Below are 16,033 nucleotides of genomic sequence, written 5' to 3'. Positions count from 1 at the left end.
CTTACGCTGCTACAGCTCAGGACCACAACTGCTGTAAATTAGAGTCTTTTCACCTACTTCAGTGAAATGTATGGGTTTGTACTAGCTGGAAATACAGCTCCATCTGTGATTTAAGAGCGGAGCCTAAAATACTGAAATCAATGGCAGCTTTCGACAGACAGGAGGTGGCCACCTGAGTGTTCTCTGTCTGGGGTAACTTCTTCTATGTGCAATAAGCCAAGTGCACCGACTGCAAGAAATAACAATCCATACCAGCTGCAGAACAAACAAAACTGGGCACTTTTATGCTGAGGCCTACACCTACGTCCCCCCAGGACTGCTGAACGGGGAGGAGAGAGAGATCTCTTCTATTAAGAGTAGGGAGAGTGATTCAAAATCAATCTTTGGCAAAATCAAAGTCTGTTGGGACTCGCATTAATGAATTCCCCTGCCAGGTTATGATGTTTAACAGAAAACAAAAGACTCTTGTATGCACAGCATAGCAGGCGAGACCTGAGGAGGATATTCACACACCTGGTTTTATGTTCCCTAAGCTCACTCGAACCAGGAGAGAGGCTCCCTCCCTCCCCTGTGTGAAGGGGTATTTGGGTGATGAACGGTACAGTACAGTAGTCTCCTGGACTTGGGTGCTATTAAGATACCTCCATTGTTCTTCTGTTTGTGATGGCAGCACAAAACTGGCTATAAATTCAACAGATGATCACATGTGCTCTTCAGCTAATGGAAATACCCGGGGGCCACGGGTCCTTTGTGCTGAGCCCTCTCCCAGTGTGTCCCTTATGGGATTACCGCAGCAGCCAAGTAAGACAAATCACTATTAGCCAGACTAGGTGCCACGGTAAGATCCTGAAAATGAGTTAACTCCTACCCTTCTCTCTCCCATGACGGATTACACTCTGCTTCTTTGAAGCAATTCCACATACAGGGAGAGGGAAACATACAACAGATATGAGGAGTTTATTGCCATGCAGTTTCTTGTGTTGAAACACAGCACTGAGGCTGTCCCCAACGCCTCCGGACACGCCGTGAGATGAGGAAAGAGCCAGGGCCACGTCCAGGTCTAGTTCCAGCCCCTTTTCCCTGAATACAGTGGAAATGAGCCCCACCTCTGCTGTCCCTACGCCTGGGAGCCCACACCTGGATGGGCAAAGCTTACAGGGACGTGAATGACCTGGTAACAAACCCTTTTCGTTACGCAAGACTCTTGCTTTTAACACACCGTGCTTGTTCTCTTCGCCCGCCCTCAGTGTAATCCCCCACGGGAAGCATGGCCATCCCCAGCTCCAGGTTTTCATATATTTCTCAAAGCTTGTTGGAATAAAACTGGAAAGCAAAGTGGAGGGCAGATTCACCACTCCCCTGACGCTGTACTAGTTCTGGAGCTGTGCCACGGCTTCCACACCGGCTTTGCCAGTGTGCCTGGCTAGCCAGGAGTCCCGAACGCATAGCCTGGCATAAAAAGAAATGTGTTAGCTGATAAAATATGGAACTCCTTGACCAACGCACCCACAAAAGCTCTAATTTAGCTCTGAGATTCATCACTGAATATTACATCCCTTTTGGGCCTTTTAAGGAAGCATTCCAGCATTTCCCCAAATTAGTCAGGTAACTTTTTTCAGCCAGCCAAAGTTAAAAATAACCAAGAGCCAGGTAAGTGTCAGTGAAAAGCTCTTGCAGGAAAAATCTTGTCCCATCACACCTGTGAGGAAGTAAGCCCTTGCCCACCTCCAGACACTGAAACGCAGCAAAGCCACCTTCCCAGCAACCAAACAGAACGAAGCTCAAGGACAACGCTCCCCACTAATGCCGGATAATTTTAGGGCTTCAATTGCAGGCAGTCCATATTGCTAGCAAAATCCTACATAAGACTTGTACTATCTACCACAGCAGGCTTGACCCCATTTTCATATGCAGAAGCAAAAAAAAAACCACCTCATAATCCTACAGAACACAGAGCAAATAGCACTCTCTGGGACCACTTGAATACCACCCTATTAAAATACAAACATGTTCCTACAGTAGCTCAATGATTTTAAACATTCACCATCTTTTCATTTCAGGTTTTAAGCACTTTGCCTGGCAACTGTCTGAAGGGCAAATCATTATGGAAATAGGAAGACAATTAATTTTCCTTTATTCTGGAAGAGAGGATTATCAGAATAAATAAAATAATCAGCTTAGACAAGAGCACAATTCACAATTTATGAAAAACAGAGGACTTTTTTTCTTTTTTTTTTTTCCAAAGAAATGATCTTCTTGGATGGAGTTTGCAAGGCAAGTGCAGAAGTCTTGGAGTTAAATAACCTTGGACTGCTAACTCACAAATAACTCCCAATATGACGGGATGTCATATTGGGAGTTAGAGACCTGGGCAAGCTGGAGAGGTGGGCCTGTGAGAACCTCATGAGGTTCAACAAGGCCAAGTGCAAGCTCCTGCACCTGGGTCGGGGCAACCCCCAATACCAACACAGGCTGGGGGATGAAGGGATTGGGAGCAGCCCTGCAGAGAAGGCCTTGGGGTGATGGTGGATGAAAAGCTGGACATGAGCCAACAATGTGCACTCGCAGCCCAGAAAGCCAACTGTCCCCTGGGCTGCATCCCCAGCAGTGTGGGCAGCAGGGCGAGGGAGGGGGTCCTGCCCCTCTGCTCTGCTCTGGTGAGACCCCCCTGCAGCGCCACGTCCAGCTCTGGAGCCTCCAGCACAAGGGCATGGAGCTGTTGGAGCGGGTCCAGAGGAGGCCACAGAAATGACCCGAGGGCTGGAGCCCCTCTGCTACGAGGCTGGGCTGGGAGAGCTGGGGTTGTTCGGCCTGGGGAAGAGAAGGCTGCGGGGAGACCTTATTGCGGCCTTTCAGTGCTTAAAGGTGGATTATAAAAAAGATGAGGGCGACCTCATAAGCAAGGCCTGTTGTGACAGGACAAGGGGTGACGGTTTCAAACTAAAGAAGGGTAGATTTAGACTGGATATAAGGAAGAAAATTTTTACAGTGAGAGTGGTGAAGGACTGGAACAGGTTACCCAGAGAGGTTGTGGAGGCCCCATCCCTGGAAATATTCAAGGCCAGGTTGGACGGGGCTCTGAGCAACCTGATCTAGTTGCAGATGCCCCTGCTCACTGCAGGGGGTTGGACTAGCTGGCCTCTAAAGGTCCCTCCCAACCCAAACCATTCCATGATTCCATGATTCTATCTGCCATCAGCAGGAGGAAGGCTGTCATTTCACACACTCATCGAACTTTTTTCTATTTATTTAATACAGCAACTCAGAACACCTCAAAAAAAGATACACAGGCTACTTCCCAATCTCATTTTGTACAGAGGTAAATCTGAAGCAGCCCCAGGCTAGATGCAGCCCTAGTCTGAGCAGGAAAGGTGTCGTGGGAGTAAGAGCAGCCACGGCACTGGGCACTGACAACAGCCGTCCCCCCTCCGAGGCTCTGCCCCCAGTAAATCCACATTGATTCTGTTGAGAGTAATGAACTTACCTGGATTTCAAGCACTATAGAAGATACTGGAACCAGTTTCAAAATTAAGCAAAGGAAGGTTATATGCTAATGCTTGCTGATGAATGCAAAGGAGAAGAGCGACTGCCTATTCATTGCCACTCTGACGCCAGCCTGCAGCACTAGATGCCCAGCATCACGACTGATATGGTTAAAGGATTATCTGATATGCTGTGACATGCATGTATACCTACATATATGAATTAAGTTCAAGGTATCCCAAACCCCAGTGGGAGAAGAGAACAAGAGGAAAAGAAGAGCCTTCAAATTCATATTAGCAAGAGATGAAGTTACTGAGAAAATTTTGGGATATCTTGGTAAGAACTGTGCAGTTAACTCTGAAGAACTCCTCTAATAAGCAGTGCAAGTTATAAAAATAGTATGAAAACTGTGGTTCAAGGTTGCTACAGCCTCGAAAAAGAAACAGAGATAATTGATGGAGGGACAGATTCCCAGGAACACTAAGGACTGTAAAACTACTGAGAAATCAAATTGATGATCTGGAAAATAAGATAAGATTAAGAATGATCAGGTTAGTGGGGGCTCCTGAAAGAGCAGAAGCAGGAGAAAGCAGACTTTTAGTTTGCAGTGGATTAATAAGGAGGTTAGGGATGAACAACTTCTACTGTTCGTACCGTGTCCTGCTGAGCCGTGTCCCCAGACAGACCAGTTACGTGGTGCCCCGCACCCCTCCCGGGGAAGGAGCTCTCTCGTGCATCAAGGAGCTCACATGTTTAAGCCAGCTCATACATCTGAGCCTGGTTCCAAGATCTGGCACTGTCTCCCTCCACCACTGTGACACCAGAGGGAAATGCGTGACTCAGAGCTGCTCCCTTTGCTTTCCCCAGCAGTGGTCTGCGCGCTCCAGGTGCCGGGGTGCAGCCACGTCGCCGCAGCTGGAGAAAGCACCGCTACAAAGAGCTCCCGCACGTACCGGCACCCCTGCCCTTCCTTCACACCAGGAACAGCCATTTCTTCTGTTCACTACTCTAGCTGCAAATCACCGTGGCAGCAAGTAGGTCACGGACTAGATGGTGCTTGAAGGATCACTGCAGTTCATTTCTTCTTTTTTTTTTTTTTAATTTTTTTTTTTAGGAGCCACCTAGTCACTTCACTACCACCTTCAAAACCAGCCTCCTCCAGCACAGCCTCACCCATCCTCCATCCATCCATTCCTCCTGGTCCTCTCCTCTTCCGACTGCCATGCTCACAGCCCTGTCTCCTGCATTTCTGCTCTCCCCCTGCACTGTTTAATTCCATCTTTCCCCTGCAGGTGGATGCAGGTCTTTAAAGCAGGATTTTCCTTCCATCTTCCCTTTCACCACAGACCATATTTTTCCAAGCATAACGTACTGCATTGTATTGCTTCTCTAACCCTCGGAAGCCCAAATGTATGTCCTCCACACTGATCCATTCATTAAGCCTCGTCCATTATGGGAATGTAGTTATTCTACTAATTTCACAGGCAGCTTAAAAAATGCAGCTCCTTCCTCTGTGCCAATAACTTCACTTACTAATCCTCAGGAAGAAGCGGGGTAGGGAGTCCCCTGCTGCTTTCGGGCTTGCTCCAGCCCCCTCTCAAAGCAGGGCTCCACCAGCCTCCCAGGAGCACAGGGCTCCCATGGGGTCTGCGGGGCTGATGCCATGAGGCCCTTCCCTGCTTCGCCCAGGGCGTGCAGAAGACCTGGCAGCCCAGCAGGAGGGCTCGGGGCAGAGGGAGAGAGCTGCAAAAGGGCATGAAGCAAGGCTGCAGCAGCAAGGAGCTCGTTCAGGGTGTTAAGGAAGCTGAAATGCAGCCACAAGCTGGATTTCAAAATGGTCAGGAAGGCAGGAGAGCAGGAGACAAAACTTCTCTGAAGGGAGCCTCCTTAAGGCATGAAGATGGAGAAATGCGGCACATTACAGAAAACCCTTCCACACAGCTTCACAGCAGAAAGAAGATTCATCACAGCAAATAATTACAAGGCTGATATCATAATGTCTGGTTTTAAAGCCACTGCCAATTGACTAAAGGTTGGCTGAAGCACTCAGAAGGGAGAGAAGCAGACACCAGGCTTTGAAGTGGTCATCATTTGATTATTAAAGACTGGGACTTTGATGCAATATATTACCCAGCACAGTAACCTTCTCCTCCTTGTGACTGCCAGGTTGCATAAGGTTTCTTTAGATACACCTGTAAGATTCAGTTCCATTTTGTTCTTTCTGTTTTGAATATAGTCCTTGGCTGCTACGGTACGAGAGAGGTGAGCAAGTCCCAAATTCAGGTTTCAGTTCCTCCACTGAACAAAGTTATGCTGATGGAGAAAAAGAGACAAAACTGACCATATGGGCAGGATTTTTCACAGAAATCTAAAGATATGAGCCTGCAAATTCAGGCAATGAATCCTCCTGAAAAGCCCAAGTTACCCATCTCAGGAGTCCCCTGCACGCACGGCTGTCTGCACAGCCCCATCCGCACTGACCCGCGGGACACGCGAGTTAAACACCCGGGGTCATGTTTTCGGGTGGTTGACACCTCTGCTCTCCCCAGATGACTCCTGCCTGAGCACTGGCTGTTGCCTCCCCCGCTGACACCCCTGCGCCCCGTAGGCTGCGGCAGAAACAGACGTGCCCCGTCCCCTCAGCTGTTGGGGTTCACAGCCCACCTCGCAGCAGACTTTGCACCCACTTCAAGGGGGCTACGAGCTGCCCAGGCTGAGGAACCGACCTCCGCTTGGTTTGGCCATACCAGAGGGCTGGGGGGCTTGCAGTGGGAGGGAGGTGCTCACTCCGTGGAAACACCCCAGCAGGGATCCGCAGAGCTCCTCTGGCAGAGCCCAAGAACACAATCCACAAACTTTAAACAAAACAAAAATTAAATTTGAATGTAGCTATTTTTTCCTTTCAGACTTATCAGTTCCAGGGCTTGCTGGAGAGGAGCTGAATGTCTTCTCGGCAGAGAAGAGCAGCCCTGCGCAGGAGGGAAGCGGCTGTGGGCTGAGGCTCCCGCAAAAGCTGCTCCGATCCGGAGGCACAAAGTCCCCAGGCCACCAAAGGCTTGGTAAGGCTGAAGCATGGTGCTCCATGCTAGGGGCTCTCCTGAGCCACTGAAAATAGCTCATTTTCGCCATTTTGCTCTAAAAGAAGAGGAGGAGGGCTTTACTCTTTGGCTTTGAGCCAAAAGGCATGGCACAAAGGGAACAGTGTCACCTTTGTCCTTTTCCTGAGCCTTTCTCCCATTTTCTGGTGCCAGAGATGCCCGTCCTGGTACTGGAGACCGAAGGAAAAAGTTTAGAGCTGGTCCAAACCATTTTAGGGATGAACTCGATTCCTCTGCCTAGTGAGGTTGCAATAAAGAATGAGATGACAGATCCAGGCTCCCTGAAGTCACCCACTGCAAAAGGGAAAGACAGCGATGACCTGCACTGGGGGAGAGCCAGGGATACGCTCCTCGTTTCAGCGTACGGAGCAGCCCTGGTGCCACGGGACCTCTGGGTCCTGTACTGGTAAAGCAGCCCCCCACCTACATGCTTTAGGTTAAAGATGTATTTTTGTTGCACCCTGATCATAAATTTTAAGGTTTATTTTAACTTTCTTGCTTTCACCTTTGCTTTTCAATAAGCTATTTCCCAGCCCTTCAGCCAAATGCACTTTAACCAGAATTTGATCATTTTCCTCTAAACTGAAACCCCCTTGTCGTGGTTACAGATAAGTCGCTGGCATAAGATAAAAATCTGAAACAGAAAACAGTCCTCCACCACCAAGAACCATGCAACACTGCTGGATCCTGACAGAACCATGGTCCTCCAAGAGTCTTTGTTCTCACGATTTCCAAAACAATACTCTGAAAATAACATCCCTCCCTATATAGATTTATATTGCTATATCTCTATCATTTTCCTTACACCCATCAAAACAAAGATATAATTAACCCATCCACAATAGAAATTACAATGATTTTGAAACAGCAAGAAACAATCTATTTGCATTTGGTAGCTAATTATTCCCCCTACGCACAGAGCCATCAATGTTCCCTAAAACCATCCACGGAACAGACAATCTGTGCTAGCCAGAGCTTCTGGAAGTAAGGGGAAAAGGAGAGACTAAGCAAAAAACTTCAACATTGGGGTGGCAAATTTCCTTCAAATATGCAGCATCTCCAGCTCAGAGAAGTCTGTAATAGAACTGCCCTTCTGAACTCATCTGACAGCATTAGCATCCACCGGTGTATCACACGTAAGCTGACAGCTACCACAAGACAATCTAGTGGGAGCCTCTGACATTTGCAAAATTATTAAATTATTATTCCCTTCTTCACACCACTCCAAGGAAATACAAAGCCATTTTCCAATACACAACGTCGCAAACAGATCCTGCTGCTGTTGGACATAAATTTTACACCAGGTAACACCCGGGCTGCTGTCACAGCCGTGCAACACATGAATTTTCAGTGGCACAGGCAGAGTTGCATCTATTAGTATTCACTCCTCAAAGGAGGAAGGGTGTGCCCTTCTTCCACACAGTCCTGGCGACTTGCTGAGGAGTGATCTCTAACAACTCGAGCTCAAGGGGAACAATTTATTCCAGTTAGGTATGTAACACTCAAAACGATGCCCTTCCCCGCCTGCCCCCCCCCGCCCAAGCCAGGCAAGTTTTGCTGACAGTTCACCTCCATTTCCTCATCTTTCAGAAGGATTTGCTAGATGTTTTTAAGAGGTAAAGACGCAGGCCATGGTTAGTGAGCACTGCCTCTCCCAGCTCAAGCACTGCACTGAAGCAGCCTGAGAAAAATCAAGCCACCCAGGTATTTCTGTTCGACGTCCTGAGAGCCCCCAGGTTGGTCCTCCATCGCTGGCGCTGTAAGTATTTGGAGGAAGCCAATATAAAGCATCAAGGGCAGTAAATCACATCCTCCTTCACCCACGCTTTCTGGAGGTGAGTAGATAAAATGCTGTGCACTCACTAGGAACTAACAGAGGTTTTCCTTCCTCCAGGATGCACCCACAAAGCAGCGGCTGGGAAGGAAGGAGCTCGGTTTCACCTTGACGCAATCCGTGTGCCTGCAACACTTACCTCGCTGGCAAGGCATTCTCTCCTCAACATGCGAAAAGTGATCATCCTTTAAAGCAAAGCCAAAATATCTCAACGATTATTTTTCTTCCCCCATCTGACACAGGTTTGCAGCTCCTCAGGCATGGGGAGGAGGGGGAGCAAAGTAATAAAAAAAATACTATTATTCTGTAGGCAAAGCTAATCCCTTTACACATTTTCTTTCCAACAGAAGCATGATATATCGAGTCCCACTGGGTTCTGATCATAACTAAACAGGACTAGGTGTTTTCAGCTCCCTTCTGCCAACACAGCTCAACGTGCAGCAGGCCTCACCTCATATAATCATTTAACTCAACACGAAGTCACCCTGGTGCTCTACCCCAGCTCTAGAAAGTCAGCCCATGCCTCAGTATGGCCTTGCACGGAAATAGGATTACTTTGGCCTGGAGGAATAAAAGAAACCACAACATGAAGGTCACCCATAAAATCATTACACAGATCCCTCTTCCCCAGCTCTTAGAGAAAAAACCTTTATCAAACCCTCAACCTTAAAGTAGAAACACAAAAAGATATGTACATTAATCCCATATACCTCCGTCAATTTTTTTCCTCGTGTCTTTAGAGCAGTTGTTTACTGCAGCCAACTGCAGAGAAATTACAGTAGCTTAACTCTCCAACTCCCTCTAAAGGATTAATCTTCCAGTGAGCATGCTCACGCGAGATCTTTTTTCAGCAGTTGCATCCATTTCATGAAATGAGGGCTGCTGCAGACATGAGGAAATGCCATTTCAGGGCTACAGGCAAAGTTAAACAGCCCCCCAAATAAGGGCTAATCCCTTCCTAGAGCTCTAGAAAGGATCTCTGCCCAACCCTCCACCTCCAATGAGGTTTAAAGATTTCACGTTAATGTGCCCTTTCAGGAAGAGGGGGGGCTAGTGGTTTCCCTGCGACACACGTTTTAAATGTCTGATCTTGGCTTTTCTCTACAAGCTGGTGGACAGTTCATCCACCGAATCTTAAGTCAAAAATAACTTCTCCTCACTGGCAGATTTTTCTTTTGTATCACTTGTTGGCTCATCTTTGCTTTTAAAAAAATCAGGAAGATAATTTGGGGTGCTGAGGGGGGGGAGGGAGAACATTCAAATAAAAAGGACCAGCTTTAGAAATCTAGTTCTCAACTCTGCATCACAGTAGATAACAGATCCTGAGACACATTTAAGTCCACAGATTAAGGATCCATGCAGATGAGGATTTGCTAGTAGACAACAAATCCAGTATCTAAACAAGGGTGTTCAAATAATTGTGTCCATTCTCTCCTAGACCACTGTAGATTAAACTGCTCTATTTGAGGTATTTCTCCCTCACCCCAAATGGTGCACCTTGAATCAGAGCTTTCCTGATGAAAATAAAACTCCAAAGTTAAGGACAAATACTTCAGAAACAGATTATTCCATTTTCATCTTCCCATATTACCAGGGTGCTGCCGTTCCCCTTCCCATTTATCTACTTTATGTCCTGTTGCTTAATTGCTCTTTGTAGCTGATAGAGATCCAAGCCTCCCCCTCCCCCACAAAAGGCTCTTATTTCAAGTTTTAAACCCTGCTTGAGTCTAGGACACACAGAGACCAGACTGCAACCCCTGAGCGCTGGGGAAAATCCGGAGTGGGCTACGGCCAAAGGTGTGAGATTGCTTCACAGATCCAGTCGCCAGACTTCACCCCAGCCATCACAGAGATCTAAACATTTATTTAAAAAAAAAAAAAAAAGTCTTGAATGCCTTTGATGCCATGAAGCCCTTTTATGTTGCAAGCCCCACATGTGAATCCACAAAAAAGGCAACATGTCATGATAGTGTTAAATAAGGGCTATGCCTGCTTTTTAAAATGAACGCTCACCATAGCGACAGTCTCCGTAAGGAACGATAAAACGTATGGTGACACTGGATATTTTGTTCTGTTGTCACCTAAATAGAATCACCCACAGAAAGGAAATCTCTGTTACCATGCATTAAAATAGATGCTTTGTTTTATTTATAAAGCATCCAAACTGGTTGGTTTGGATGTGTCATAGCACAGGCTGTTCATCCGCCCCTCCCTGCTCTACCCTTTGGGGACTTAATGAATGATGCTGCACTCATCCTGCCTTCGCCTCCCACCGATCTCAGGTGGTGCTGGGGCTGCTCCAACTTCTCAGAGGAAGGTTTGGAGTGCGGGTGGGATCTGTCCCTGAAAAGCCCTGCAAAGAAAAATCCCAGACTTGAAAGCAGGCAGATGTGAAAGCCCTGGTGCAGGAAGATAGTGTCCTGCACTTCCTCCTCCTCTGCAGGATTACACCCAAACATGAAGTTGGGATATCAGATATGGAGTTATCCTGACCTGTCATTCCCAATTTGGAAATCAGTCATACTCCCTCAGAGTTTAGACTTAGAAGATTGACTGCTATTGATTCTTCTTCAAGCAAACAGCCCAAGCTGGCAATCAGTCAATAATAAGCAATTACTCGACAGCCTCTTATCTCCAGATGCCAGCCCAGACAGCTCGATTCATAGAGGCAGCAGGTCAATACATCAAAGCTGTTCTCAAATTTTAAAATATCATCATTTAAAAACCCACCCAGCCTTCCACCTGGCTAAAAAAGGAATGGGACAGAGACATTCTCGCGGAACAGTATGGTGGCGTAGCACTGATTTACCAAAGAGGAGATAGTACGTGATGTGGTGAAATCCACCTCTGACACTCCTCATTTGTGTTGAGTAGCATGAAAGTTGCAGCTGGATGAAGATGATGAGAGAGAGAAGAGGAAACGAACCCCTTCTCCTTCAAACCCGTAGGGAAGAAGCAGAGCGGGGCAGCCTTCTTTAAACCCTCCCCATTCCTGGCTGCCTCACTTCGACCCACCTCACTGTCCACCGGCAGCCTCAGAAATACGAACAAAACCATGTTCAGCAACACGGTGGCAGCAAATGGATGGCGCTGTTCTAATATCCCCGCTGCGACCCCCATACCCTGCGTATACAATTAATCGTTTCGTCCTAGGAACTGCGCTGCTTTGCTCTTTCGTGGACTAAACATGATACAAGTACATGCACCAAAGGCTCCTCTCGTGCATTTCAGTGTGACCCAGAGGCCATGTCGTGAGGCCCAGTGCTGCCCACACAGTGCAACAGAGAAGAAAATCGGCCTCGCTGAAATCTCGTAGGCATTTTACACTCTCAGTGCAGACTCCCTTTAAAGACTCATTTGTATTAAAAAAAAAGCTAAGAATTGCCTATATAATTTGCAGGACACCATGCAGCTGGAATACGAGCCTGGTGCAATGGCAACCTTCTAACTAGTACTGCAGAACCTAGAAACTCTGGTACCTTCACTATTTATCCATGAGTTCTTGCAGAAGTCACGGAAACAGCCTAAAAGTACCAGCAAAACAGAGCAATAATTCAGCTTCTGCTGCTAGAGGAGGTAGGTGGCCTACAGGATGCTGTATCCTCCACATCAGGTGTTAACCACTGGCAGAGAAGGAGGTGCAGAAGGTACCAACAAGCTGCACAAGCACAGTAAAGCCAAGACCCTCAGAGCCCACAAAGCTCATGCTGCACAAGCGTCCCAGACTTACAAAGCCTGGGGCAGCTCCAGGCGATGTAGCTGTGACCCCGTCTAGGCAGGCTGCCAGGGGCCTGAACAGTACCAAATACATAAGAAAACCAAGAGAAAAAGGAAGCATGACTTGGGAAAGTGGTGTCTCTAAGCACGGGGGACCAGCAGCTCCCAGTGAACACAGGGCACGCAGGCTTCTTGCTTCATTTGACATGACCACTGGTCCCAGGAAAGAGTGTATTTGTATAACGATTATGACCAAATCTTGCAGAATGAGCATCTCCAATCACACTAACTTGAAAAAACAAGATTTGGAGCCCAATATCGAAACAAAAAGGGGTGACCCACTGGAAGCAAGATCAAGTCAATGGCTGGTACTCACCCTTCATACTCTATTTGCCGGCAAACAGCAGGCATCTGAGGACATGGTCTAAACGTCCACAGACCTCAACACCTTTCAGAGGTCTGGGAGGGATGGCCAGGTGAAAGGCAGCGGATCGTGAATTACTTCAGTCGCACTCGCCAGTTGGGTCAGACTTCCTGTGGAAGAGCCTGCTGAGGTTTTCACCTCTAGCTACACACAGCGCACTTGGTTCTAAATTTCATCAGTGGCTGGGAGAGCAGGAAGCTGTGGGAATGTACGCCCAAAATCTGAAAAGGATTTCTCCTTTTCTTACCCACAGAGCAGCTGCAGGTGGCTTTTACACTGTCGGTCTAGTCTGTAACATCGTGGCAAAGCATGGAAGAGCACTCAGGAGGGGGAAAAAAAAAAAAAAACGTTAACACATAATACTGTATCACTATCGCCATTTATAGTAAAGCCACAAAATGCCAAACCAGCTGACAGGATCCCACAAACCACACTGCAGAGCAACAGCGGGCTCCTGAGTTTTGCAGCCCATCAGAATTATTTTCACACAATACCTGCATTTTTCTAGGATAAAATACGGTGCCCTGTTCTCTCCCCGTCCAAACGTACAGATGAATGGCAGGTCAGTGCATCCGCGCTGTAGGGACAGTCTAGTGGTAGCACAGGGCTAAAAGGGAGCCTGCAAAATTGGAGTTGTTTAGCTCCCCACGAAGGAGAGCAGCCATGCTGCCTGCTATCGGCCTGGCTTCAGCGGACGCACAGCTTCAGTCTGGTCGGCGTTGTCATACTCCGAAAAAGGAAAATAATACAGCAACGTTACAAACTGTAAATGCGGCAGTAACGGAAGGCTATTTCTCATCTTTTATGATGAAAACAATGTCAGTCGCAAGACGAGATATCACAACCTGCCATTCATCCTCCCCTTCTCAAAGTGTGACCGTTTCATAGAAAAGCTGCTCATGACCTGTTGTGCCCTGCTTCCTTCTTTTAAACCGCAGCGTTACGTTAGCACCAGGATCCCGCTGCTCTGGGTCTGGATGTGCTGCTAGAGCAGCAAATGCTAGAAACTGGGGCACAGAACAAAAAGGGTCCATAGCCCCACCGAGGATGTTATCAAGGAGGCAGCAAGAACATAAAATGGGACCAAGACACCTCTCTTCGAGCAGGGAACTGCCATCTCCAATACTTCTGGTGGGCAGAATGATAATTTAGCGAGTTCATCATCTCAGTAAGAAATTGCAGCAGCTCAGCCCCACGTCTGCTTCTTGTCAGGAGCCCCATGACTGACCAAGGCATTGCTCCTCTTCACGAGCATGCTATATTTCATGCCTGGCATGAACATGCCATTACAGTCCAAGACCTCACGGCTGACTTTGGTGCAGAGAAGCAGAATTCGGGACAGACTTTTCTGTAAAGGCAAAGTAAATCCCTACTTGCATGTTGAGCAGGTTGCCTTTGCAGGAGGAGACCTGGTCAGAATACCTCTCACTGGACAAATCCAATTTAGGTTAAATTCCAGAAGTTCATTGGGCAGGGTAGACAAAATTAGCCTCTTAATGGGATCTCACTGTATTTCAGGCACCTTTCAGGGCTTATCAGAGTGGCCCATGCGGTTGCAATGAATATGGATGCTTTAGAAAATAATCCTCAAAGCAGACTGATTCGGGGACTTCCCTTTGGCCCTTCTAGCACCTTCTGCATGGAGGCACCACACCAAAGGGGTGTGCCCAGTGCCCTGCTTGTAAATGTTACCCACTGGAGTGTGGGGAGGGGGAGGACAGCAAATAGCAGGCTTCTGTGCGATTGCAACCCACTGTCAAAATCAATCCATGGTGGTTTGTGTTCGCTGCGTCACACTGTCTGCAGCACCAGTTTTGATGCTGGAGAACTTTGGAAGAGCTCAGAAGATCCTCATACTTCACACACACATGGATTCGTTTTGCCCCCCGCTGGTTGCAAGGATCTGACTAACTGATTTGTCTCTCAGGATAAACAAACACTGTTTAAGGGGGTCTTTTTCATTTATCAGGAACTGTCCCTCTGCACCAGGCTCTCCCTATGACCTACACCAGTGGATTTCAACCTTTGGTCTGCCAACTACTTCCAGAAGGCTCCGAGAGGTAGCTAAGAAAAGCAAGCCACTTGCAGTAGTCATATTTGCTATACAGACATTCACACCCTACTGGCATGGGATTAAAAACCACCCAGACAAACTAAGCAGAAGTAACAGAGAGGAAGTCCTGGAGGCGTCTGGCTTTAAGTATGAAAGCAAAAAAAAAAAAAAAATTTCTTTTTTCAAAGCTTAAGCAAATGGTTCAGTGAAGCTGACAAAGACAAAAATTCTCCTGGTGCCTTATGAAAATGAGTAAGATGGCTAGCAAAGGCAGTACCAGCTTCAAGGAAGTAAGGCTCAAAGCATGGCTCTGAGCTGGCCTCACCTCTGACTTGTAGCACCTGTACAGGTTGAAAACCAAGCAGTGAAGAGGACGAACATTATTTCTCCACTCTCTGGATTAAAATTCAAAGATGAAGAAGTTACATGAACTGCTGAGGATCACAGCACCCGGAGACTGCCTTGCTCTGGGAACAGATCACCAAGCCCCACTCTCTCAAGCCTGCCGTAACGCACAGGGAGAATCCAGACCTCAGGGAAACTGAAGGACTTTGCTGCAACCTATTCCAAAGGCCCTGATAGCACAAGACTGTGACTGCGGCCTTCCAAAACAGACAGGTATCAATGCGGAGATGCCACCTCCTGTGCCTGTTCACTACTCTGGGAGAATCATTGCCTCCTCCACGCTCTGAGCATTCCTGTTTTGCTCAGCAACGTACCTTTCACACCGCATGCAAAGCAAACGAGCAGTGGGATACGGTCCAGCCTAACCTCGCCTGGCATCTACGTTCCAGCTTTTTGTTTGCATGTTTCCAAAATAGCTTGTTCCCCATTTGACCCATTAAAAAAAAAAAATCGCGAGCACAGAGAAATACAAATGCACAGAATGACAAACACTGAAATGGTACAATGTGAAAAAAAAGTAAATTAATTCAAGGATCTGATTACCGGCCCATCCACAATTTTTGCATCTTTTTAGCTATCCCTGATAGGGGCATCCTTTATAGCATGATAGCTTCTGTTGAGACAACTCAAAGCACACTCAAAGTTATACCAACATAAACGTGCTCTATCAGCATGACTTTGGTCGACACTTACATGACATGCAGCGCAGCCAGGTTTACGCCAGCGGAAACGTGCTTCTATTGACATGGCTAGGCCCTGTGTCTTCACACGAATTAGCTATACCAGTAAAAAGTGCTAACTTTATCTGTCTGTTAACTGGGATTTGTAGAGTTTCCGTCTATATATGCTGAGCTGTATGTAAATGAGCTCTCACAGTACAGTCTTAATTAATAGTCATAGTTTTCAGCATGCAAAGGAACTGCCACAATCATCCTGTCAACAGTTGTTTCTACAAATCCAGTCACTCATGGCTGAAAACCTGCAAATGCGGTTTAAAACACCCCACCATCATCTCCTGC

At 47.3% G+C, this 16,033-nt stretch overlaps 1 protein-coding gene across 6 annotated transcripts in view; it reads right to left on the bottom strand.

Annotated features, from left to right (window-relative positions):
• Positions 1-16,033, bottom strand: part of LOC142065819 (histone-lysine N-methyltransferase EHMT1-like) — a 124,103-nt gene that overhangs the window by 94,002 nt on the left and 14,068 nt on the right. The window contains exon 1 of one of the 6 annotated variants that reach the window (XM_075112490.1): positions 9,126-9,149. The exons of the other annotated variants lie outside the window; for them this stretch is intronic. The gene's annotated coding sequence lies outside the window, so the exon portion shown is untranslated. Of the gene's footprint in view, positions 1-9,125; positions 9,150-16,033 lie in introns of those variants that run through there. 6 annotated transcript variants of the gene reach the window in all.

Source organism: Phalacrocorax aristotelis, chromosome 17, assembly GCF_949628215.1.
Source record: "Phalacrocorax aristotelis chromosome 17, bGulAri2.1, whole genome shotgun sequence".
Taxonomy (NCBI): domain Eukaryota; kingdom Metazoa; phylum Chordata; class Aves; order Suliformes; family Phalacrocoracidae; genus Phalacrocorax; species Phalacrocorax aristotelis.
Note: the sequence above shows the minus strand (reverse complement) of the source record. Positions and strands in the feature narration are given on the sequence as shown.